Here is a 24,000-nt window from a genome sequence, read left to right as displayed (position 1 = left end):
TAACTGCTTGCGCAAAGGCGCAGAGACGAATCAAAAACAGTAAACGTAGGCTTGGAAGAGCCTAATGTTTCAGCAGGAGGCGGAAAAACTACTTGCGCCTCGCTCGGAGCCGCCGAAATTCGAAGCGAAACAGGCGCATCAGGCGTAACAGACGAGAAAGCGCCTAAAGAAACACCCTTAGAACTGCTAGCTACAGCGCTAAAACCACAACTCTACTAGTAGATGGAGCCGAAAAAGGAAAAACAGATTGAGCGACGAACGAGCCGCTAACGGCCAAGGGGCGCACCCTACTCTCAGGCTCCTTATACCGCTTGACTGGAGGAGGTGAAGAATCAAGCGCCTAAGAACCGATCTTTAAAGGGACGCAAAAAAAAAAAAAAAGGGAAAAACAATGAAAAAAAAAAAAACAAAAAAAAAAACAAACGAAACGGGCAAATCTCGCCAAGAGCGCCACGCGACCGGAGACGAATCGCTTGAATCATTCGAAAGGCGTCTAACCGCAACACCTTTCCAATGCTTAACCAAGCCCTGTTGAGGCGCAACAGGCTCAACAAGAGAGGCGCCTGTCTGTGGGCAAATCCCGATCGACTCCCTTGGACTTCCGGTATGGCTTCTCCCCGGTTGCGGGGGAGCTGGACAGTGACCTTTGTCTAGGAGACGTGTCAGGACAGACAGATGCACCCTCAACTACACTCTTACCTGAAGCCGCTTTCTCCAAAAAAGTCTTAACCGAATTACCAAGTTGCATAACCGTATTCGCTAGTACCGAAAATTTCTGATCGAACCTAGATTCCAGACTGGCAATGGTGTCGGAAGAAACTACACGGGAAGCCGGAGAAGTGGGATTAGTAGGAGGAATAGGAGGTGTAGTTAAAGGAGACATAACAATATGAGGAGAAACAGAAGGAACAGATGCATCGCAAGACGAAGCAGAGCTAAGCTTACTTCCCCTAAGCGCTGCTTTTCTAATTCTGTCTTTAGCTAATTTCTCCGAGTATGAACTAAAAAACTTCCATTGAGAATCAGTCCAATCACTACACTCGTTACATGTTCGATCTGCTGAACAAACCTGTCCCCTACACTTAACACATTTAGTGTGAGAATCATACTCTAACTTGGATAAATTAGTTTTACATCCTGAGATGCAAAACCTAACTCCTGACGGACTAGAATCCGACATGGCAACGCCTAAATAATATGCAAAAAAAAAAAAAAAAAAAAAAAAAAAAAAAAAAAAAAAAAAAAAAATACTTCACCAATTCCGAAGATCAAATCCACAAGAAAAGCGAAGCAAAGTCATCCAACCGCGCCGACCACCGATGTTCACCGGACGCCGGCAGGAAAAGAATTGGATTCACCTGGGCAGTTGTACCTGGTTCTCCCGCGAGTGGAGGGAGATGACGTCATCACCACCAGTGTTGGTGACGCCTACGCGCTAAATTTGAATTTAGTCTCCTGCCACTCGTGGAAATCACGGCTGTATAATTGTTCGGTAAGACACTACAATAAAAATATGTATTTAATGGGAGGGGGAAAAAGTTGCCTACAGACGTTCCATTTCAATCTATTGAAACGTAAGGAGTTATCTCTCTCTTCTCTCTCTCTCTCTCTCTCTCTCTCTCTCTCTCTCTCTCTCTCTCTCTCTCTCTCTCTCTCTCTCTCTTGTATTTTAATGAAAATATACATAAGTTTGTGAATACACAGTGTTGCACATGAAAAAAGTAAATTAGTGATGATTTTAGAGATACGGCCCTAAGAAAAATTGCAAATTAGTGAAATTTTCCCTGTGGACATGTTTTCAAGAACGTAGTTCCGGCTTACGACAATTTTCGGGTTACAATGCGTCTTAAGAACGGAACCCCCGTCGTAACCCGGGGACTGCCTGTATACTGTACGTAATTATGTTACGTAGTATACATATGTAGTAAAGTTCTCACACAACATGATAAAGTATACTACAACCAAATCACTAACGAATTTACGTTAAGGGGGCCGGCCGGCTAATGCCATTCTTTAAGGACAGGACTTTGATATTCATACCACTTAATAAGGTAAACTTGGGACATCTCCAAAACCGCATATGATATTTTCGCCTCTGACCTTCGGTTTTGTGACGTCAGGGCGATTATTTATCCTGAACAAAATAACCATTTTTTCAAAATTCTATCGTCCTCCCTTGATAATTTAAATATTGTTTAGACCTGGGATTACTACCATATACAGACCTGATGTAGACCTCCAATCAAATGAGGAGTTTTTTTCCGGTAACTTACCGAAGAGGTAACCTGTTGTACCAAGTCGTAGCATGCAAAGCAGTTTTCGTGATACCAGACCACGGAATCAGTAAGCAACACTGCGCATGAGGCATGGCTCCGGCAAACATCATGGCCACACAGATCTTGCAGAGTAGCATTGCAGCCGGCAACCAGACACTGAGTGGCCTGTAAGTGCAATAATATATAAGAACCATTGCCCAAACTTATTAGGATAATTATGATAATAATGAAATATGCCGGAGCATTCCGGACTGAAAAAAAATATAGAATATATCTATATATTCATATATTTACGTCCGGGGACTATGTAAGAAATAAAAACCACCGGTACTGTATGACGGGGGGGGGGGGGGGGGGGGGGGGGTGGGGGGGGGGGGGGGGAGTACCCGAAGCACCCCGGGACGGCCTCATGAACTCGAAAGTTCCGTGGTAAAACGAAAAGAAAATAAAAATAAAAATAAAAATAAGAAATGATAACTAAAATAACAAATATAATATCTCCGCCCACGGAAGAGAAACTTCCGTAAACATAGCCCTCAATGACTACCGGAGAAGCCGGAATCTAAACCCGCCTTATGCGGGGAGGGAATGTTTAAGGCGGATGGATGTAAGCTCCGAGAGCTGAAAGAAGCAAAGCGCAACAAATCCATGCAAACCGAGTCTGAATACGCAGAGCAACCATCAAACCCCGGAGGCGGCCGGCTGAGAAGCGACACCCACCAACCTTATGGCACCCTGGAGGACCCTCTGCACCCCCCCCCCCCCTCCGCATGGTGGGACCGGTTGTCCAGCGACAACCTGAGCGAGAGGAGCACCCAACTACTGGGGGCCCCACGTGAAGAGGGGAGGGAGGGAGGGCTGGTGGGGTGACGATCACGTGACCAGCGTATCCCCGCAAATAAAGGATCACGAGGAAAACGCAGGCATAGCCTATGTAGGCTAACCGTCCTAACATCCAACATATACATAGACAAAATAAAATCAATTACTTAAAGCTAAAAGAAAATCATGCTTTAACACAGGGGGGGGGGGGGGGGGGGGGGGGGGGGGGGGGGGGGGGGGGGAGGGGAAATGAAAATAAAATCTCGTAAAAATATAAAAACCGCTATGAAGGCCACTCAGTAACGATGGCCGCAAAAAGGGGGGGAAATTCTACTTGCCAACTGAAAAACGATAAAGAAACGGCAAGCGGACGAAAAGAAAAAAGGGAAAACTATCTGAATGAAATATACCAAACTTAAAATGAAAAAGGGATAAGGGTGGATATACGGGGAAGCACGTAACAAAGAAACGTGCTCGAATGCAGACCCCCGTGAAAAACATGAAAATAATGAAAATAACAAAAAAACATAAACGAAAACAGGAATCGACAAAAAAAAAACCCGCCATCCAAAGAAACATAAATAAAATTATGTACTGAAAAATCACATGTTACGAGCAGGAAGGAAGCCCACTCGAAACTGGAACAAAACAAGGGTATGCGTAATGGCGACTCACCGTCGCCCGCTACGGTAAAGTGACACCTAACAAAACCCTAAATAAAGGCAAAACGAAAGGCAAATTCACTCCCTAAATATTGAAAAAAGCTGAACCAGTACTTAACTTGGGTGAAGAGGCAGATTGACGATCCATAACGATAAATAATATGAAACAATGAAAAAAGAACAGATAGCTTAAAACAAGCGTGCGAACACAATGAGGCTATCGTTAAGTATGACGTCACAGACGCCTTCAACGGGGTAGCTGGGTGTGACCTATGGGTCGGCTCCCTGTATTTAGGGTCTTTTGATGAGGAAAAGGCTAATTGGAGGGGTTGCTGTGGTAGTGTTTAACACTCGCCCCAGTTTTATACCGACACCTTTTATATAGGTGAGCGAGTCAGAGGTTTCTGACATGTCCAATTTAGCAGTTCTCTGGTATTATAGCAATATTTTACTAGAAATAGTGCTAAAGGAGACATATTTCACTGGGCGACTCGGCTTCCTCGCCCAGAAATAGATTTTTCCTACGTCAAAATCCCTTTTTTTTTGCTAGATATGAATTTTTCATTATGGTAAAAAAAATAAACCTTATAAATTAGGAAAATGATATTGTTATAATATAATAAAGTTTCATACATACTTACCTGGCAGATATATACATAGCTAAGACTCCGTCGTCCCCGACAGAAATTCAAATTTCGCGCCACTCGCTACAGGTAGGTCAGGTGATCTACCGGCCTGCCCTGGGCGGCAGGACTAGGAACCATTCCCATTTTCTACTCATATATTTTCTCTTCCCCCTGTCTCCTTGCGGGGAGGCTGGGTGGGCCCTAATCGTATATATCTGCCAGGTAAGTATGTATGAAACTTTATTGTATTATAACAATATCATTTTCATACAATCAACTTACCTGTCAGATATATACATAGCTGATTGGCACCCTTCGGTGGAGGGTAAGAGACAGCTACTTCTGGAATAGACAGGTAAACAACATATGTTGTAGGTATAAATAAAAACCTTGGTTCCTACCTGATAGGTGGTAGACTTCGTGGGGTGTTTTGCCCCGTTAGTCTGCATCACCTCAAGAAACTTTAGCGAGATATGTGATCTATGGCCAAGAATTCTTGTGGGTCTGCCGAAGGGGTCTTATCCACTTACTCGGCAGAGCCTGAAAGGACTTTGTCAATGGGTGCTGATCCACTTATATGACAACACACCTTATTAAGGAGCACACAACCAATCCCGACCACCTGATCCTAACCACCATGTTAGTATTAAAAATTGCTCCGAGTTATCCCCAAACTCTTCGCAACAACCGTAACTCAAACCAAATTGCACACGCACACAATAATTTTCCAAAAAAAAATTTATGATACTCATCTAATAAAAGATATCACAAGAGTTCCTTACTGAACGGAAGTTGAACTGGCCGCCTTGTGGGGGGGGGGGCGGCATCTGCACTTGTTCAGCAGAAAGTCTAGAACATATCTATTAGACTTATGTAGTAATTAAGGATTGGTGTTAGCTCCTGTACCCAGGATTGTGCCCGCAGACACAAAAGGACCTAAAGAAAAACATTTTTCATAGGTCACCACGAACGTTCCTTTCAAAGAGTGAGAAGCAAACACAGAATTACATCTCCAATATGTCGCTTCCAAGATATTCTTAAGTGACATATTTCTCTGAAAAGAAAGAGATGTAGCCACTGCTCTCACTTCATGAGCTCTTACTCTCAGGAGTTTGAAAGAAAACATCCGTGCAAGCCTTATGAGCGTCCGTAATGACGTTCCTGACAAAAAAGGCTAAAGCATTCTTAGACATAGGTCTTGATGGATCCTTCACCAAGCACCAAAGACCTTGTCTAGAACCTCCCAACTGTTTCTTTTCTGTAAGTAAAACTTTAAACGCCCTTACTGGGCAAAGAGACCTCTCCGGTTCCCTGCCGACGAGACCCGATAAGCCTTTTACTTTGAAGTTTCTCGGCCAGGGATTCGAAGGATTTTCATTCTTCGCCAAGAATAATTCTTTGAAGGAACAGATGGCTGAATCTAGATTGAAACCCACTTTATCACTAAGGGCGTGCAGCTCACTAACTCTTTTCGCCGTCGCCAGTGACAAAAGAAATAAACATTTTCTCGTTATGTCACGAAACGAGGCCAAGTGCAGGGGTTCAAATCTCTCTGATGACAAGAACTTAAGCACCACGTCTAGATTCCAGTTAAGGGGAGAAGTAATGTTAGACTTCTTGGTCTCAAAAGATCTAATCAGATCATGTAGATCTTTATCGTTTCCCAAATCTAGGCCTCATTCCTAAAGACGGCCGATAGCATACTCCTATAGCCCTTTATCGTGGCTACGGAGAGACGCGATTCTTCTCTCAAAAATAACAGAAAATCAGCGATTTCTGTTTACAGAGGTACTGGAGGAGGACAACTTCTTCAACTTACACCACCTTCTAAAAACTTCCCACTTCGATTGGTAAAACACGGATAGTGGAAGTTCTCCGGGCTCTAGCGATCGAGCTTGCTGCTTTGCTAGAAAAGCCTCTCGCTCTGACAAGTCTTTCGATTGTCGAAAGGCAGTCAGAGCGAGAGCGGGGAGGTTTGATGAAACCTCTCGAAGTGTGGTTGTCTGAGAAGATCCTTCCTTTGTGGAAGGGATCTGGGGAAGTTCCTACCATCCACTCCAGCACCTCTGGGAACCACTCTTGAGCTGGCCAAAAGGGGGCTATCAGGGTCATTTTTGTCCCCTTTGAAGTCACAAACTTCCTGAGCACTTGCCCCAGAATCTTGAATGGGGGAAATGCGTAAACGTCTACATGAGACCAATCTAGCAGGAAGGCGTCTACTGTTAGAGCTCTGGGGTCTTCTATACTGAACAGAAGACTTCCAGTCTTTTTGAGAGGAACGTGGCAAAGAGGTCGACATGAGGAGTCCCCCAAAGAGACCAGAGATTCCGGCAAACGTCTGAGTGGAGGGTCCATTCGGTATGAAGGACCTGGTTCCTCCTGCTCAGCCTGTCTGCTCTCACGTTCCTTACTCCCTGAACAAACCTCGTCAACAGAGAGATGTTCCTTTGCGATGTCCACAACAGCAGGTCTCTTGCGAGCTCGTAAAGGGCATACGAGTGAGTACCTCCTTGCTTCCGAATGTATGCAAGGGCGGTTGTATTGTCCGCATTCACTTGTACTATTTTGTTCTTCACTAAAGGTTCGAAGCTCTTTAGGGCTAGGTGTACGGCAAACAGCTCTTTGCAGTTTATGTGCCAGGACACTTAAAGAGCATTCCAAGTGCCTGACACCTCTCTCTTTCCCAAGGTTGCTCCCCAACCTTTTTCCGACGCGTCGGAAAACAATACAAGGTTTGGGTTCTGTGTTTCTAGGGAAGTACCCTTGTTTTCCTTCAGTGGGAGTAACCACCATTCTAAATGGCGTTTCATCAGAACTGGAATGGGAAAACTGTCCGAGAGAAGCCCTGTCTTCATGTTCCACGATCTTCTGAGGAAGAACTGAAGCGGACGAGATGAAGTCTTCCTAGAGGAAAGAACTGTTCGAGCGAGGAAAGAGTCCCTAATAGGCTCAACCATTCCGTCGCCGAAGTACGTTTCCTTCCTTAGGAAAGAGGAGAGACTTTTTCTAAACCTCTCGTTAGTCTCTCTTGAGAAGGAAAATACTCGAAAACCCCGAGAATCCATTCCCGAAATCCCCAGATAGGACCAAGTTCTGGCTGGGGATCAGTTGGAACTTCTCGAGGTTCACGAGTAATCCTAAGGTCTTTATCAGGTTTAGTGTCACAGTCAGGTCCTCCAAACACTGTTTCTCTGACTTTGCTCTGATGAGCCAGTCGTCTAGGTACAGAGATATACCGATTCCTTTCAGGTGAAGCCATCTCGCCACATTTTTCATAAGGCTCGTGAAAACCTGAGGCGCCGTAGACAGGCCGAAAACACAAGGCTCTGAATTGGAAGATCCTTCCCCCCGTCATGAAACGGAGGTACTTCTTCGACGAAGGAGGATCGGGACGTGAAAATAGGCGTCCTGGAGATCCAGAGACACCATCCAATCCCCTTGGCGAAGAGCCGCAAGGACTGATGCAGAGGTCTCCATGGAGAAACTTCTGTTTCTGAACAAACTTGTTCAGAGCGCTGACATCCAGAACTGGTCTCCAGCCCCCCCGAGGCTTTCGCAACCAAGAAAAGACTATTGTAAAACCCTGGGGAGCTTTGATCCAGCACTAGCTCTATAGCTTTCTTGTCCCACATCTGATCCACCATTTGTTGAAGAGTATCTTTCAACACAGGCCTTGTAATTGGCGGACAATTCCCACGGAGTTGACGTCAGGGGAGGATTGTCCAGGAAAGGAATGAGGTATCCCTTCTGTAGAACAGACATAGACCAAGCGTCTGTATCTATGAGAGTCCAGGCTTCCGCAAATCCCCGGAGTCTGGCACCTACTGGTGTTTGGAGGAGCGCCACTTCACTTTCCCTTTTAAAGGGACGGAAAGAGGCTCTACCTCTCTTCTCGGTCGTTTTTCTTTAGCGGTAACTCTAGCGGGAGGGCCTCCTCGAAAGGGCCGAACAGGCGTAGACACACCTTCTTGTCTCCCACCATCACTGGTCTCTTCTTCCTGGAAGATTGCAGGAGAAGATCCTGTGTTGCTTTCTCCGTCAGAGAACGGGAAATGTCCCTCACCAACTGCGAAGGGAACAGAAAGTCAGACCTGGGAGCGAATAACAAGGCTGCCCTTTGCGAATGGGATACCGCTTTCGTCAAGAAAGCGCTAAAAAAAACAGATCTCTTCTTCAAGAGACCTGCTCCAAATAAGGAAGAAACTTCTCCTGAGCCATCCTGTACCGCCTTGTCAATACAGGACAAAATTGCAAGGAGTACGTCCGGATCTAGTCCTTCTGAGGCATGAGCCTTCTTTGGACATACCCCAAGGGACCAATCTAGGAAGTTGAAGACTTCTAAAATGTGAAAAAGTCCCTCGAGGAGATGATCCAACTCTGAAAGACCCCAAGTAATCTTCGCAGTATGAAGGCTATGTCTCCTGGATGCATCTACCAGACTGGCAAAAGTCAGCTTCCGCCGAAGATGGGAGAGTGAGGTCCCATATTCTCCCCAGTCTGGTACCAAATACCTCTCTTGCCCGTAAGTCTAGCGGGAGGCATGCAAAACACCGTCCTGACTAGCTCCTTCTTGGTTAGCATCCAGCTATCCAGAGACTGAAGAGCTCTCTTCATAGAAATCGTCGGCCTCATCTTCAAGAAAGCCGACGACTTCGGCGTCTTAGAGCATGAAAAAAGTGAACGAGGTGAAGGAGGAGCGGCAGGGATCAATGCATCTCCATTATTCCTGGAGGAGGAGGAGCTGTCCAAAACCTTTTGTAGTTAGACAGCCCTTCTCTGCCGTGAGTCCCTCGTCTTCTGAGTCCTCTTCCAATATCGGATCAGACGGAGAAGTCACTTCCCGTTCCGGGTCTTCCTGCCCAATAACTCTCTCTACGGGAGACAAACTCCTAATAGGAGAGGGGCTAAGAGAGTGTATAGCGCTCCTCTGCTTGGCTGGCTCCTCGCGCCTGGCTGACTCCTCGCGCTTGGCTGGCGCCTCACGCCTGACTGATGCCTCGCGCCTCTCTAAACTCTCGCGCCTGACTGACGCCTCGCGCCTTTCTGGTGCCAAATCCTTGTATGGATGAAGCTTGTCTGGCGCCTCGCGCCTGGCTGAATCCTCGCGCCTGGCTGCTTCCTCGCGCTCGGCTGACGTTGCTGGTCTGGCAGACGTATCCCGTCTGGAAATATCCTCGCGCCTGTAAAGCGTTTCTCGCTTGTCTGGCGCTTTAATCCTAAAAGACGCTTCTCGTCTGTAGGAAACCTCGCGCTTGACTGGCGCTTCGCGCTTGTCTGGCGATTCAAAATCGTCCAAAGAGTCTATCAGAGTAGATCTCAAACGCCTCACGTCCCACAGGAGCCTCACTCCTGGCGGGAGAAGGAAGACGAGTCTTCTTGACAGGAAGTCTCACGTCTTTCTTACGAGGGGGATCCTTCGAAAGGACTCCTACCAAGGCGGATAACTGTTCTTGTACAGCCAAAATGATCCTCTTGGAAGCTTCTCCGGTGTCTTCTTGAACGGGAGAGGGAGACCTCGAAGGAGTTTTGTCCAAACCATGGGACGTCAAAACCCTCTTAGCCTTCTTGATCGAAGGAGGCGCTTCTTCCGAAAAGCGTTCGGGGCTAGAATCCAACACAGGATCTTTCCAGTGCCTTTTCAGGGGCCTGGACAAGTCCGAATCCTTCCACCCTCGTTTAGGAGAGGGAGAAGCGGACGAAGAGAAGCACTCTCTGAGGACGCTTTTCCTATAGCGGCCCTGAGCAGTCTGTCTATTTACAGAGCCTGCTGAAGGGGACGCCTGACCTGGGGGAATTCTCCACAACCTCCGTACGGCTTTCGACTTTCCTTCTCCTCTGGGCTTGGGAGCTTGGAAGAGGTCTAGGCCTGGGAGCGTCGCAGAGACGGTCAGACGCCCCCTCCACAACACTGGGGACACTCACTTCACTATAATCACTTTCACAATCCTTACCTTTCATGGCAGCCATTTTGGATTTCATCCTGTGAAGAGTAGCTTTCAGTTCAGCAATTTCCGAGGCCGAATCTGAATGTAAAGCCAGTGAGGGCCCTGATACAGAATTAGAATCAAATGCATAGTTAAGGGAAGAGTTAGAATCATTAAAAGGCTCAATAGGCCTTGTACTACTACCCGCAATCTTAGATGCAGCCCTTCTGACTCTATCCCTTTCTAACTTCTTCAAGTAAGAAGTTTGAGTCTTCCATTCCTCAACATTCAACCTCTCACACTCATGACAGGTGTTAGAAATAGAACAATCAAAACCTCTACATTTGCGACATACAGTGTGAGGATCAACCGAAGCCTTCGGTATCCTCACCTTGCAGCCTACATTCACACACACTCTCACACAACCACTTGAATCAGACATTCTTGAAGAAAAATCAAAAGCAAGTCCAAATCCAGTCCACAGTAGAGCGAATGCCAAAACAATGATCCAGGTACGTCACCAAAAGTCCACAAAAGATGATCAATTGTCTAGAAAAAAGCAAATTCCAGTCAGAAGGTGGCAGCAAAGATGTTGATACCACCGGCGACAGAAAATATATGAGTAGAAAACGGGAATGGTTCCTAGTCCTGCCGCCCAGGGCAGGCCGGTAGATCACCTGACCTACCTGTAGTGAGTGGCGCGAAATTTGAATTTCTGTCGGGGACGACGGAGTCTTAGCTATGTATATATCTGACAGGTAAGTTGATTGTATGAAAACAAAATTTATAAAAAAAAAGACTAAACAAAAATGGGAAAAACGGGCTTCATTTGATTGTTCTATATTGTCTTTCTATATTGTCTTTCTGAGTTATATATCAAATTCCAATGTTATAGCTTTAAAACTAAGTGAGAAGATAGATTTTGAAGGTCAATAACTATAGTTTTGAGATACGGGTGTTCAAAGTTTTTCTTCGTATTTTTGTAATGACAATGTTAATAAATAATGATTATTATGAATGTATATTGTATATTTCTTTTTAGTGTATTAATAAACCAAAACTATTTAATTTATCTTAATTTAATCATAAATGATGATCCCTTTGCTCATATATCGTAGCTTGCGGCACTGCGTCAGGCAAGACGGGGCACTCCTTCCTACGCAACTCTCTCTCTCTCTCCTTCACTAACTCGGCTTATTACAGCAAATTTTCTTCTTCTGTATGTTAGCTGGATGTTTTCCTAGTATTTTCCGTTTTGGCATGATGAAATTCTTGCCGAAACAAAAATAAACAAACAAATGCAAGAGAATGTCAAGAGGTGAAATTCGAAGTTGTACTCTCTTTTTACAAAGACAATGTTAATAAATCATGATTATTATGAATTTCATATTCCCTTTTTGGGTATTAATAAACCAAAACTATGTGATTTATCACAAATTAAGATCCCTTTGCTCAAAGATCGTAGCCTGGGGGACAGTGTGACGTGTGCTTCACGCAAGACGGGGACGTTTACTGTACTTACTACGCAACCCTCCCTCTCTCGCTCTTCCCTAACTACGCTAATATCGCATATATTATGAAATTCTGTAATCATATTGGAGCGAATTTTCTTCGTCTTTATGTTAGCGAGATGTTTTCCTTGTCTTTTCCTCATTGGCATGATGAAATTCTTGCCGAAACAGATAAACATATGTAAAAGCAAGCGAATGTCAGAGGTGAAACTCGAACGTGTAGATGACTTGAAATCTGTGCTCACACTGATCAAGGTTGAACTTGGTACTCCCCTCTGCGACCCACGGAATCTCTACAGATGCCATTTCTTACAATTTCTTTGACAATAATTATCAAAATTTACGATAACAGAAGAAATATTGCATTTTCTTGTACGGATGAATGTTTTAGGCTTATTGAGTTATGTTTATTAATTACCCTGTAACCACGAAAGTACGAGGAATTTTGACGAAATATTTCGTATACGTATTCTCAATTGCCATATGAAGCTCCATGAATTTTTTCATGACTGCATTTTTCGCCCTATACCCCCATATATAGGGGTTCCGGCCGGCCCCTTAATAAACAAAATCGTATAGAACAAACGAATTCTGCGTGCTTATGATACCGATGATGCCGCGAAGTGGCCGAAGAAGCATGCCGCTACATAGATGCACGATGGGAGAGATACTGACCAATAGAAGAGAAGGATCTTATGGCGGTGACTAGCATCAGGAACCAATGGGAGAGCGGGAGGATTGTGGCGAGTCTACTCAGTTGGCGGCGCGCAAGTTTTAAAATTGTTATCAGTGGTCCGGGCAAATCTTGAACTTTACAGCAACAACCTTTCGTATCTTGAATAATTTTCGTATGTAGAGCCACAAAAATCTTTGTATTTGCTTTCGTATCTCGAGTTTTTCGCAAGTTGAGCCTTTCGTATCTCGAGGTACCAATGTACTAAATAAATTGATTGAGAAAGTTTGATTTGGCAGCGCCACTCCCAACTTGACCTGCCCAAAACGGCAAGAAGGTTTGGAAATACTATAGCACTTGACGTTCATCTGAATGTTCATTCGAAAACTTTCTGGGCTGTTCCAAAAGCTGCATGAGGGAACAGCCTCTTTCACTCTTTTACAAGGCACCCGAGGAGTGCACGACACTTCTGTTGCTGACCTTTCAGCAGCCTCTACTTGCCACTGTTGCACCAATGGCGCCTCTGTTCCGGACTTAAATCCTCTGAACTAGAAGAAAAGTGGTTTGCTTCCTGGAATAAGCCTTTCCACAGGCTATCCATCGCTACCTGGGAGCTTACACCAGGTGTGACGGAGGAGCTGACTACTCCAGGGGGCAGACCCCACTTACCTCTCTTGGGCTTCCAGTATAGCTTCTCCCAGTGTAGGAGTATGCTAGGGATCTTTGCCTAGGGGATCGGCAGGCTAAGTGGCCAGATCCTCCACCAACACTTTACTTTCCCTCACAACACTTATTTAGTATAAAAGCTCTCACAGAAGCCCCAATCTGAGTTACTATGTTCTTTAACATGTCGAACTTGAGGTTAAACTTACTTTCAAGAACGGCAATGGCATTGGGTTCAGGAGTGTGGGAGCTGGGTCCAAGATCCAGTGGAATAGAGGCAGAATTATTAATGAGGGATAAAGCTGAGATAGACCACTAGCACACCAACAGAAGATTCAGTATATTCCTGACTAGCTAAACTTTTGTCACTCCTAGCCGTCACTTTTCTCCTTCTGTCTTTCTCTGGCTTATTCAGATGAGAATCTAAAGGGCTCCATACACTGAACGACTGTATGAACGATTGTCTGTATTGTTTGCAATCAACATTGTATTATGGGCTTGTCTGAATGCAAAAGTGGGCCGAGTTTCATGGTCTGAATGATCTCAGCTGAATCTGTCACGACCAGGTTGCTGGCTTGCAACTTATGTCTGTCATACACAGGTTGTTCAATGTATGTTTGTCTGCCGATGTAAAGCTATTGCACATGTCTCTTCTAGAGAGATGAAGCCATGTCTTCCTGTGACAAAATCTTTGTTCAGACTGTTATCAATGAGTAGTACGTTCATACTGTCTGAATAGTGTGTGTTTGTCGATAACGACAATCCTTAGTGTATGGGACCCTTAAAACTTTCCAATCTTTAAGTCCCCAATCCTTGCACTCATTACAAGACAAACTAACTGAACATACTTGACCCTTGCAAGATGTACACAGTGTGCAAATCATACTTCACTCAAGTTAGTCTAGTCTTGCAGCCTGGACTGCAATAGAGAACATGTGTCGAACTTATGTAAGACATACTGTAAACTAACGACTTAAAAAGCAGTCTTTCTAAGAAATCAATCCTACATATCTAAATCGCTGAAATTTCAAGTCACTGCTGCTCACAACTATCGTCGAAAGCCGTCAGAAACAAAAGTTTATTCTGCTCAATTGTTCCTCTCTTTCCCAAAAGTGGGTGGGGTTAGTTACCTACACTAAAAACAAAAGCACTGCTACCATGAATTTAAAATTTTTTGCTGCCGATACTAAAAACTTTTAGCTATGCAATTACTTGGTAGGTTAAATATACAAAAATGAAATTTTCATTATTAAAATGAAGTTTTATTGTATACTTACCGAACAATTACACAGCCGTGATTTCCACAAGCGGCAGGATACTAAATTCAAATTTAGCGCGTAGGCGTCGCCAACACTGGTGGTGATGACGTCATCTCCCTCCACTCGCGGGAGAACCAGGTACAACTGCCCAGGTGAATCCAATTCTTTCTGCCCGTCCGTCCACCTAAGGGGAGGAGGGTGGGTATAATCATAATTGTTCGGTAAGTATACAATAAAAACTTCATTTTAATAATGAAAATTTCATTTTTATTGTAGTGTCTTACCGAACAATTATACAGCTGATTACACATTTATGGGAAGGTGGGATTCAGTGGACCACTAGTATTTCTAAATGGTTACATTTATTACAATACCAGTAAACACTCAAGGTGTCTGTTGTACCTTACCTTGTAAGAGAGCTACAGCAGACTGTTACTGCCTCTGGTCGGTGCTCTTCTTACTATTGTAGAGGAATTGGAATTTGACCAAAGTTAGCCTCTACAGGAGTGGAATCCTTCCGAAGTTCAAGCGAGTCAAGGCTGACTGACGGAGGATAGTAACAACAAAGATTGCCCTTGCCCTGGCTAAGACCAGAAATTCAATCATACAAAACATTTGTCACCAACACCAGATTTAAAAACATATATACCCAACCATTGTAAAATCTGACCTAACAGACTGGTGAGTATCCCAGGTACTCAGTACCCCCAGCTTCCCTTGAACTCGACAACCTATTCAAGGTGAAAAGTTAGCATAGAGGTGACGACCCCTGTGCCGTTTCTCCCAACACCATGCCAGAAACCGCCACCGGACCTAACGTTTTACAATTCTCGAAAACCGTTTCTATCTCTTTGAGATAATGACTCGCAAAAACCGAATTTGATCTCCAGAACGTGCTCTGAAGAATCGAAGCTAAAGATAAATTCTTTCTGAATGCTAAAGAAGCTGCCACTGCTCTAACCTCGTGAGCTTTAACTCTCAGAACGGAAAGATTATCGTTCTCGGACTGCGAGTGAGCTTCCCTGATAAGCTCTCTAATAAAGAACGATATAGCATTCTTAGAAAGAGGACGAGAGGGATTTTGAACCGAGGTCCAGAGCTTAGAAGATTGTCCTCTAATACCCTTAGTGGCAAACAGGTACTGCTTAATAGCCCTGACTGGACATAAGAGCCTTTCTTCCTCCTCATGTCCAACCAAATCAGATAAGTTCCTTACCACAAAACTCCTCGGCCAAGGATTAGAAGGATTCTCATTTTTGGCTAGAAAGGTCAAAGATACCGAAAATACAGCATTGCCTTGAGAGAAACCGACTTTTGTCTATAGCGTGCAATTCGCTGACACGCTTAGCAGAAGCTAGTGCAATAAGAAAAAGTGCCTTCTTAGTCAAGTTCCTGAGTGAAGCCGACTTCAAAGGCTCAAACGGTGGCCCCATGAGGAACTTAAGCACCACATCTAAGTTCCAAGCCACTGTATCCTGCGGGAGCTTAGTGGTTTCGAAAGACCTAATGAGGTCCGACAGATCTGAATTGGAGGAAATATCCAAACCTCGATGTCGAAAAACCGAAGAGAGCATGGCTCTATATCCTCTGATCGTCGAAGGAGCCAGTTTCTTAGAGTTCCTAAGAAATAGAAGAAAATCTGCTATTTCTGTTAAAGAGGTCGCAGAAGTAGAGACTTTAGCACTTCTACACCACTCTCAGAAGATTCTCCACTTCCTTTGATAGAGTTTGTTAGAAGACTCTCTCCTACAACGAGCGATAGCTTCTGCAGCTCTTCTTGAAAACCCTTTCGCTCTGACAAGATTCCGGACAGTCTGAACCCTGTCAGAGCTAAAGCGGACAAGTTTTGGTGGAACCTCTTGAAGTGAGGTTGTTTGAGAAGCCACTTCTCTGGAGGAAGAAGTCTGGGGAAGTCTACTAACAACTGGAGAAGGTCCGGGAACCACTCTTTCCTGGGCCAAAAGGGAGCGATTAACGTTAGTGTTACATTGCTGTGCGACATGAACTTGTTCAGCACCTCTCTTATTAGACCGAACGGAGGGAATGCATAAGCTTCCAGACCCGACCAATCCAACAGCATTGCGTCCACCGACCAAGCTAGAGGATCTGGGACTGGAGAACAAAAGAGAGGAAGACGGTTGTTCCTTGATGTCGCGAACAGGTCTATTGACGGTCGTCCCCAAAGGAGCCAAAGTTTCTGACAAATCTTGTTGTCCAAAGTCCACTCCAGAGGTAACACTTGCTGTTGACGACTTAGCTCGTCCGCCAGGACGTTCATCTTTCCCGGAACAAATCTCGGGACTAGCTGAACCTTCGCTTCGTTTGACCACAGGAGGAGATCCTTGGCTACTTCGTATAGAGAGAAAGACTGAGTCCCCCCCCTGTTTCCGCACGTACGAGAGAGCCGTGGAGTTGTCGGAATGCACTGCCACTACCCGACCTTCTACTAAGCTCCGAAACTGTCTGAGCCCCAGGAAAATTGCTAAAAGTTCCTTTACATTTATGTGGAACTACTTCTTCTCCGACCAAGCTCCTGAAGTCCGTTGATTTCCCACCAGGGCTCCCCAACCTGTGTCCGATGCGTCGGAAAAGAACTGTAGGTTCGGGAGGATGGGTCGTAAATCTAACCCTTCTTCCAACCTTGCTCGAGAGAGCCACCACCTTGGTTCCTCTTTTATTTGATCTGTGACAGGAAAGGTAATCGAGTCTGGTTGTGTCTTCCTGCACCAAGAGGCTCTCAGGAAAAACTGCAGAGGTCTCATGTGCAGTCTTTCCAACGTCACAAATTTCTCCACTGACGTCAATTTGCCCAGGAGCCTCATCCACTGATTGGCAGAACTTACCTTTTTGTCCAAGAACTCCTGAACTGTCTCCAGACAGCCTTGAACCCTCTTCGGGGACAGAAAAGCCCGAAAAACTTGAGCATTCAGAATCATCCCCAAATAAAGGATGCTCCGAGATGGAACCAACTGGGACTTCTGTTTGTTAACCAGAATTCCTAACTTTCTGGCAAGATCCAGAGTTGTTCCAAGGTCCTTCATGCACCGACTCTCTGATTCCGACCGGAGAAGCCAATCGTCCAGATAGAGGGAGATTCTTACTCCTAATATGTGCAACCAGCTTCCTGTCGGGATAGAAACCCTGGTGAAAACTTGAGAGCGGTCGCTAGTCCGAAGCAAAGCGCCCGAAACTGAAACACCTTGCCTTCGAACATGAACCTCAGGTACTTCCGAGATTCGCGATGTATTGGAATATGAAAATAAGCGTCTTGCATGTCCAGAGACACCATCCAATCCCCCTGTCTGATGGACTCCAGAACCGACCGAGTGGTCTCCATATGAAATTTTGTTTTCTGGACATGCAAGTTCAGGGCGCTCACATCCAAAACTGGCCTCCAGACCCCTGATGACTTGGGAACTACAAAAAGGCGATTGTAAAAGCCTGGAGGAAAATCCCCTTCCATCTGTTCTATCGCTTCTTTGAGAACAAGCGCTTCCACTTCTGCGGCTAGCGCCAGAAATTTGTCTGAGCCCGGAGAGTATGCCTGGAATGGAATTGGCACAGGTGAGAGCGAGGGAGGTGAAACGAGAGGAATACGATAGCCGAACTTGAGTACTTGCACTACCCAGGCTTCTGCTCCTCTGTTTTCCCATTCCTCCCAAAACAGAGCCAGCCTGGCTCCCACTGGTGCATGAAGAACCGAGCTTTCATTTGGAAGGTTTGTTAACCTTGGCCGAGGTCTTAGACTGAGGTCGCAAATTCGACTTCGGCCGAAAGAAGCGCTTGGGTTTTCTCCCTCGAAAAGGCGCTTGGGCCAGAGGAGAAACCGAAGGAACAGTCTCCAAAGGAGCTTTAGGTCTCTTAGTAGACTGTGCCAGTAAATCCGAAGTAGATTTCTTATCTGGCGCAGACGAAATTGACAACACTACATTGTCTGGAAAGAGGTTATCTTTCACAAAAGGAGCAAACAAGAGAGCAGACTTCTGTTAGGAAGTAACCCTTTTAGAAGCAAAGGAGCACCAAAGTTGCCTTACTTAAGGGTACCAAAGGCGATGAGCGAAGCTAACTCATCACATCCATCCCTAATGGCTTTGTCCGCACAGGACAGAACACCAATCCAATCCTCTGCTAACTCCTGAGAAAGAGAAGGACAGTCTTCGATCTTGGCCGCTAAAGCGCCAATAGTCCAATCAAGGAAGCTAAAGACTTCCAAAAGTTTAAATTGATTCTTTACAACATGGTCCAACTCAGGCGCTGTCAAGAAAACTTTCGCTGCGGCGAAAGCAGATCTTCTAGAGGAGTCGATTAAACTGGAGAAGTCTCCCTGGGAGGAGGCAGAAACTCCAAGAGAAGGAGCTTCCCCAGTTATATAAAACCTATACCTCTTACTAAGCAACTTAGAGGGAGGGTAAGCAAAAAGAGCCTTCCCTAAGTCTCTTTTCATAGACATCCATTTCTCCGTCTCTTTCAACGAATGTCTAACCGCTTTAGATAGAACAAGTTTTGGGAGGAGAGGGTCTGAAGTTTCTCCTCATCAAAAAAGTCGAAGTTGGGGAGCGCGGAGCCGCTTTCTCAAATAATCTGGATAAGATACCAGAAGAAATCTAAGGAGACGTGAATAACACGAGAGGTGATGTGAATCCTCCTCCTCTACTTCTTCATTCCCCGATACCGCCGAAGAAGTAGACGGAACTACAACCGGATCTGAAGGTTTCGAACCACCCTTGGACTCATTCATCCAGTTGGGTAACATCTCTAACTGCTTGCGCAAAGGCGCCAGAGATGAATCAAAAACAGTTAACGTAGGCTTGGAAGAGCCTAAATGTTCAGCAGGAGGCGGAAAAACTACTTGCGCCTCGCTCGGAGCCGCCGAAATTCGAGGCGAAACAGGCGCATCAGGCGTAACAGACGAGAAAGCGCCTAAAGAAACACCCTTAGAACTGCTAGCTACAGCGCTAAAACCACAATCTCTACTAGTAGATGGAGCCGAAAAAAGGCACAGATTGAGGCGACGAACGAGCCGCTAATGGCCGAGGCGCAACCCTACTCTCAGGCTCCTTATACCACTTGACTGGAGGAGGTGAAGAATCGGCGCCTGAACGCCTCTTTAAGGGACGCGAAACGGGCGAATCTCGCCAAGAGCGCCGCGCGACCGGAGACGAATCGCTTGAATCATTCGAAAGGCGTCTGACCGCAACACCTTTCCAACGCTTAGCAGAGCCCTGTTGAGGCGCAACAGGCTCAACAAGAGAGGCGCCTGTCTGTGGGCAAATCCCGATCGACTCCCTTGGACTTCCGGTATGTCTTCTCCCCGGTGCGGGGGAGCTGGACAGTGACCTTTGTCTAGAGACGTGTCAGGACAGACAGACGCACCCTCAACTACACTCTTACCTGAAGCCGCTTTCTCCAAAAACGTCTTAACTGAATTACCAAGTTGCAAAACCGTATTCGCTAGTACCGAAAATTTCTGATCTAACCTCGATTCCAGACTGGCAATGGTGTCGGAAGAAACTACACGGGAAGCCGGAGAAGTGGGATTAGTAGGAGGAATAGGAGGTGTAGTTAAAGGAGACAACAATTTGAGGAGAAACAGAAGGAACAGATGCATCACAAGACGAAGCAGAGCTAAGTCTACTTTCCCTAAGCGCTGCTTTTCTAATTCTGTCTTTAGCTAATTTCTCCGAGTATGAACTAAAAAACTTCCATTGAGAATCAGTCCAATCACTACACTCGTTACATGTTCGATCTGCTGAACAAACCTGTCCCCTACACTTAACACATTTAGTGTGAGAATCATACTCTAACTTGGATAATCTAGTTTTACATCCTGAGATGCAAAACCTAACTCCCGACGGACTAGAATCCGACATGGCAACGCCTAAATAATAAGCAAAATAACAACAACGCCAAAAAAGAGTACTTCACCAATTCCGAAGATCAAATCCACAAGAAAAAAGCGAAGCAAAGTCATCCAACCGCACCGACCACCGATGTTCACCGGACGCCGGCAGGAAAAGAATTGGATTCACCTGGGCAGTTGTACCTGGTTCTCCTGCGAGTGGAGGGAGATGACGTCATCACCACCAGTGTTGGCGACGCCTACGCGCTAAATTTGAATTTAGTATCCTGCCGCTCGTGGAAATCACGGCTGTATAATTGTTCGGTAAGACACTACAATAAAAACTCAATTTTCTAAGTCCAATGTTAATTTTTGTAAAACTGACTTCCCTAAGTTTTGTAACCACTTTGCAAAAATACAGTACTGTACATATGTGATACATTCATTTTTTTCTCTGGTGTAATAGTTGGGCTTGGTCCTAGTATATACTGAAAGGTTGGGATGAACTTCAGTATCTTAAATATAAGATGTGCTAGGTAATAGTTCCTTGTTGGATGAGTGGGTTACATGCTCACCTACTGATTTGGTAGTCGTGAGTCCGATTCCCAACACCCCCTGCCAACATGGAATCGGAGGAATTTATTCCTGGTGATTAGAAATTAATTTCTCAACATATAATGTGGTTCAAATCCCACAATATACTGTAGGTCCCGTTACGAGGTAACCAATTGGTTCGTAGCCACATAAAAAATATCTAATCTTTCAGGCTAGCCCTAGGAGAGCTGTTAATCAGCAAAACCAAGATATACTTACTATATGATGAATGGGGGGAGGGATTAGAGGTCAATGGCAGCCAAGGTTAGGTTAAGTGGGGGGAAGGTTTTGGGAAGCTCAGCTAAGATATACACTACCAATATTTTACTCAATGAATTACTGTGCATAGTTCAACAGACTATAGCTGGTTCACTTAATTAGATTCTTGGATGAGGCCTATGCTTACGGGACGTTTGCTTGGCGACAGCCGATTGGCTGGTAACGGGAGGTAGGCAGCTCCCAACCAATCAGCGGCTGCCAAACAAACTTCTTGTAGGCATAGGCTAGGGCTCACCCAAGAACCTACCTTTGTAGAACTATATAACTATTCCACGGCGACCTACTATAGGAGTTGCCGTTTTCCTATGCATTTGGTTCATTAACACCCAAATTATGTGCAAAATGGACGCTGTGTTTAGTATCAGCTTGGAAATGACCATAAAAACATAACAGACTAGGTAAAAATATCATAAACATACACAAAAGACAAGAACACAAACAAAAACATGAGCAAAAGGTGGTAAATATTCCGGTCGGTAACTGACAGGAACACAGCCATGGTAGTAGCCCTTGTTAATAGTATTCATACCTAGCTTCACCATGCTTCAGATCAGGTCAAAAGTGGGGTCCTTATAGTGTAAGGACAACGCTTTATCCGCAAATTCATTGTACATAGGTATTCCTACAATCGCGTTGTTCTTACTTCCATCCTAGAGAGCGTTCAGCAGGCTTCCAGCCAATGTATACCTATATCGTATAACATCATATTTTGGGTAAATCTTAATAAGAGCTCTGGCCGATTTTTAGTATAAATGTGTTTATATGTACCTTGAAAGAAGATACTAAGTATGTTCTAAGGAAGACTGAAATTGGTGGCGGTAAGTCCTATCGGTCTAGAAAACACAACTTTAATATTTGTACCTACAGAAAAAAACAAAGTCCTTCATGTTGTTGTCTCTATCGTATCACCTATTTTAACGAGCTCCTGTTCGTTCGTTTGTGTGATGCGCAGTCTCAAATTGTCATGGGAAAACCACACCTTCCGAATGACACCACGAAAAAAACTCCACCCAAAAATTGACATCATTATAGACAATATCCAACCGTAAATAAGCCCGTTTCAATTTTCTCTGAAACAAAAGAAAGCACAGTGTTTTCAGCCAATGAAATTATTGAATGTTACCAAGTCATTAATTTTTTCGGCAAATACACCTATTTTCTCCAATTAAGCGTTACTTCCACTAGCGCCATGGCTGAATTAGCAGGACCGTCTACAAGCTCCAATTTTGTTCCCCAGGAAAGTTTCCCAACAGTGTGAAAATTGCTATGTGAATTACAGAGATTTCACAAACTATTATTATGGGCAAATAGAAATGCTCGTAACTTTTGCTCAAAATAACGGTTTAATCAAGAGTGAACACATTTGCCCAACTTGTAAGGAAAACTGCCGTCTTGACTTGACAAAAAAACTTTCGGTGTGATAAAACTTATGTAGTGTCCAAAAAAAAAAAAAAAAAAAAAAAAAAAAAAGTAATTTTTTTGTCTCAATATTTAAAAACACATGGTTCTCCAAGTCTCACAGAATTATAGAGGGTCAGTGGGTATTTGGGGGAATTTGCAGGGAAACTAGGGAGTTCTTTATGGTTCCTGTTGAACAACGAAACACTGAGGTTTTGCTTGCTGTCATTAAACAGTACATCGAACCAGGAACAACAATCATTTCCGATTGCTGGAAAGCATACGATTGCCTGGCAAACGAGGGCTACAAACATTTACAGGTCAGTGTAAATTTTGTTGATCCACAAACTTGTGCCCATACCGATACGATAGAGAGGAGGTGGAGAGATGTCAAGAATTTAGTCCCAAAATATGGCCGACGTAAAAAACATTTTGTTCGATATTTAGCCATTGCATATTTCAAATGGCACATTCAAGACCCCTTACGAAGGTTTCACGCCTTTGTGAAAGCTGCTGCTGAACTCTATCCTCCACTGTAAGGTAAGCTATTTCCTGTATAAATTTTGATTATCGTGTGAAATATGCTGGAGTATTGTCTCTCAGTTAGCCTAATGGCTGCTCAAATTTTTCGGAATTGTCATGAAGTGTGCAGGGAAGGTAGTGCCCTCAAGGGAGGGTCGCACCCCGCTAGGCCTAGGTAGGGGTACGGCGTCCTAGGTTAGGTTAGGTGGTTTGTTTGGTTAGCTAGTGCCCTGGAAATCACTTTTCTCTTGCTCCCCCCCCCCCCCCCACCCAAAAAACCCGGTTCCCACTGGGGTCCCCCAAGATTGTTAGATGGGAACAAGGGTGTAATTGCTTGATGCCATCAATATTAATGATCAGTTTAATCATAATCAATAAAAAATACATCGGAAAAATATATCTTCTGCAAACAAGAGACGGAGCTCTCCTTTAGATTTACCATATTTTGTATGCTTTTATACCTATTCATAATTATTTGCCTCCTAAGAAACACAAATCGGCTGTCGCCGACCCATTTTTACTCTCTCGCGGGTCAGACACCACATCTACACCCACACGCTGTAGTACCTATACTCTGTTTTTTTCCATCTGTCCACCAGCCTGTGGTGTTTGCGTATGGTAACACTGCGTCCCGGGCTTTAGATAGTCACACTGTGCGTAAGTTTTAGGTAAATAAAAGGATATCTGGCCGTACATTTGCAACTGAAAAGTGTTCTAATAATTTAGTGTATGCGAATTACACCGTTAATGTTCGAAATAGGATATTAGGATTATAATCGTTGAATGTAAGCTGAACGTAACTAGTACCTAAAGCCCGGGACGCAGTGTTACCATACAAAAACACCACAGGTGGATGGACAGATGGAAAAAAACCGAGTATACCTAGTAGTACTCTATATGAATTTCCATTACCTAGGCCTAGTATATAAAAAAGTCAGTACACTTCTTGGAG

General features: G+C 44.6%; 1 protein-coding gene across 2 annotated transcripts in view; it reads right to left on the bottom strand.

Moving 5' to 3' along the window:
• The window catches only part of LOC135222649 (rho-associated protein kinase 1-like), a 298,624-nt gene that overhangs the window by 273,842 nt on the left and 782 nt on the right, over positions 1–24,000 (bottom strand). The window lies entirely within an intron of this gene.

This window comes from Macrobrachium nipponense, chromosome 8 (assembly GCF_015104395.2).
Source record: "Macrobrachium nipponense isolate FS-2020 chromosome 8, ASM1510439v2, whole genome shotgun sequence".
Taxonomy (NCBI): Eukaryota; Metazoa; Arthropoda; class Malacostraca; order Decapoda; family Palaemonidae; genus Macrobrachium; species Macrobrachium nipponense.
This window is presented reverse-complemented; position numbering and strand designations above follow the sequence as displayed.